Here is a 3393-nt window from a genome sequence, read left to right on the forward strand (position 1 = left end):
AACTCCTGCAGAGCAGTTAGCTTGAGTGGACCACCTAAACATACTTAAAAACACCAGATAGAAAACTAAAATATTTCTTTTGATTCATGGTCTAGAATGAGACGTCCCTGCCCATGGCAGGGGGTTGGAACTAGGCAATTTTAAGGTCCTTTTCAACCCTAACTATTCTATGGTTCTATGATCCTGTGATTCTTTGGAGAGAAGAATGACAAAATAGGAGGCCAATGTCATGTTGTGATATATTTCTGGCATCTGATAGAAAACATAACAGGCTAGATTTCTATCCTGGTTAATCTGAATAAAACACAAACCTTATGATGTCCTTATGCTTTAATTGTTAACATAGCCCCATTAGGAAAAAAAAAAAAAAAAAAGCAAGCATTCTTTATCATCTTAGAATCCAATTATCTTTAAATCTCACAAAACTTGCATTCATTTTCCCTCTGTTTTACACCTATTTCCTTCATTCTACCAGATTTCAACACCTCTCTGGCTGTTTATTGCATCTAGAATGGTGTACACAGCTCGCCAAGCAATAAATTATGTTCTCTGAAAAAAAAAAAAAAAGGCAAGCTACTTATGTCTAATTAACTTCACTACAGCATGTTTAACATTATGGGAAGGTAACCTGCTGAGTCCAGGGCAGAACTGTGCCAGATTGAAACTCTCCCAAACGACTGCTATTGATGAATAAACAAAGCAGGTCGGCCAAGGTGCTGGTAAACAGTATATCTTAATGCATGCACTGCTTGTATAAACAATGTATTAGCTGTTGAATGTTCATTCGGCTTATCTGCAGACCATTACAATTACCCTGCTATTTAAAACTACATGCACTTGGGAAAATGCATATTCATTTTGCCCCCCTGAGAGACTCAGATAATATTGAATCAATATTTAACGTTAAGGGACAGCCTCAAGACACTGAGAAATGGTGTCTGAAAATCTCTTGTCTCCTGAAGGAAGAAGTCAAGGAGGCTGTTTGTGGTAAACTCAGCCTTGTCAGCCACAATGTGATTTGCTTTCAATCACTCCCTCTGTTCTACCTGATGTAACTGCAAGCATAGGGACCAGTTTTCAGCTCTGTATTTGTACATGCCTAACACAAGGGGGTTAACCCGTGTAAGGTAATATAAATAATAAATAGCTAGGGAAGTTGCTGCACCAACTAACATGCTCATTCAAGTGAGACTTTTAGGCTTAGTTTTTAAGCTCTTGAAGTGGTGAAAGGATCCCCTTGTCGTGCCAAAGCCTGTCACACTGTGATTTCCTCTGATTTACAGCTGCTACAGAAGCAGCCAGGAAAGAGGCAGCCAAATTACACTAGCTCTAATGGTTCTGACAATGTTTATGCTTCACCTTAAAATGACTACTTTCCTTTTCCTTTTAGGTCTTTGTCTTTTCACATCAATTTTGAAGAGATGTAAACTCCAAGCAAGTGATATACACACACCTGGCACAAACAAGAGCTGCTTTCACATGGGCAATCACGTCAGCTATTTTTCTGAACAGACCCTGCTGCGGGGTCTTTTGCTCCCCAGCACGTTAATGTTTTATCTATTTGTTTGGGAAAGGTGCCAGACAATAAGATGAAACATCTTGGGCAACTGAGACAAAAAATTTAAACAAATGCAGGTTATTAGAAGATACTATTTCATATTCACTTCAGGCATATCAAGATGTTTCAGAGCTCAAAAGAGTAAAAAAATGTTGCTAATATCAGGATCATTGCTAGGTAATTGTATACAGAATTGAACAAAGTTCTTAAGCAGACTTTACACTGTAACTCATGTCCTATAACCACAGGAAGAGTCATGGAAACTGCTGTTTGAGCCTGAAACAACAATGAATCCTTCGGTAATAGCAAGTTTGTTAATGTATGACATATCCCCCTTGCAGACATAATCTGTTGGATTTTACCCCAAAGTAGCTGTAAGCGAAGGATGATGCTGAACATTTTACAATGGAAAGCTTGCTGAGGACTAAATAACGATGCTGTGATTTAGGGCACTGTGATGGTGCTCCCAGTGTACAGAGTATAAATGAAGTTAAAGTCTTTGGGCAAAGTAATTACCTCTTTTGTCTTTGGTGTGCCAGTACTATAGAGAAGATTTTATATTGCTGGAGTTAATAAATCATTCACCATGAGTACAGCATAGTGGTCCTTGCACAACATAATTAACAAGCTAAACTGTGACTACAGCATGCCCAGCTGTACAGAAAAGTGTTTAATTAAAAGCTGGATGCTTCCAAAGACTCAACACTCCTTCAGGTAACAATTTCAAGCTTTTACGTACTAGAATGCTAATTTGGGCTTTATAAACTGAAAACTGTGGGGAGAATCATGAAGTCTTGTACCCTAAGGTAGTAGTGAGATCTCTGCTTGAACTTTTCCTGAATGCTACATTTCTTAGAGTAATGGCAAATCTAGATTCAGCTTGTCTGGGGAGAAAAATACCCCTGCAAAAAATGGCGATGGAGCTGTGTATCAAGGCCTTGATGTCATTTAGGTCAGTCTTTGCTTACACAGACTAAATCTATCTGAACATTAGGTCCAATAGTTGTATCTCACTTGTATAAAATTCCATGTGAAAAATCAATGTTTATATTTATGATGGGGACAAACAAGGCCCAGCGGATTTAGGAGCTTTCTGTGTAAGAGACGTCATCTTTCTGCACTGAACTTGGTTGGGTCACTTAGACCCAGACATTTGAGGGTGTTTTGATTCCTATTGACTGCAGATTTAAAAAGCAAGTGCCCAAGGAGCTTTCAAGGACTAAAGCCTTTGATCCTCCTAATATGATGCAGAGCGCACATTGGATCACACGGGCCAAGTAAAACTGCCTTTGAAGCATTTTCTGTGCTCCCTCTGGAGCAGCGCTCCATGCTGTATTGCAGTGCATTGGGAATGTGCACGTGTTCAGCTACCTCAGCTCATCTGGGGCAACTACAGCTTTTTTCAGCTTTTAACCCAATTTAGAGTTTTTAATATTCTCATCAGCACACAGGTGTAACAGAAAGGAAAATGAATATAAACACATTTTAAAGATTAATGAGTTCTATAATCCTATCAGTGGGATAGGTACATGTGTGTGTTACTAGAACGTATGGAGGTTGGCTCCCTTTGCTGCAGAAATGACTCTCCTACATAACACCCTGGGAATTGCTAAGGATCCTCAGCATGCCAGGATGTGTGCCCTCATAGGTCAGCCCTCCGTGCTGCCAACCATGCCAGCTGGGCTCCTTGCTAACATATTTTCAGTACTAAAAACATTCTGCTTCTTCCATAGTTAAATTTTGCAGAACTGGTAATGCTTTGCTTTAGCATCATAGGGTACATGTCTGTCTCTCTTCAATTCATAGTGCTTCCATTCCAAATGTTTAAAATCTGA

The 3393-nt window shown here is 39.4% G+C and overlaps 1 long non-coding RNA gene across 1 annotated transcript; it reads left to right on the top strand.

The window, feature by feature from the left end:
* The first annotated feature begins 372 nt into the window (after positions 1-372).
* Positions 373-2153, top strand: LOC133212589 (uncharacterized). The gene is made up of 2 exons (XR_009725535.1): positions 373-713; positions 1391-2153. It is a non-coding gene; the product is annotated as an uncharacterized LOC133212589 (long non-coding RNA).
* Positions 2154-3393: the final 1240 nt, after the last annotated feature.

The sequence above is a fragment of the Neopsephotus bourkii genome, unplaced genomic scaffold (genome assembly GCF_033783945.1).
Source record: "Neopsephotus bourkii isolate Nb327-2 ecotype Australia unplaced genomic scaffold, CSIRO-AGI_Nbou_v1 NB_719, whole genome shotgun sequence".
Lineage (NCBI taxonomy): Eukaryota > Metazoa > Chordata > Aves > Psittaciformes > Psittacidae > Neopsephotus > Neopsephotus bourkii.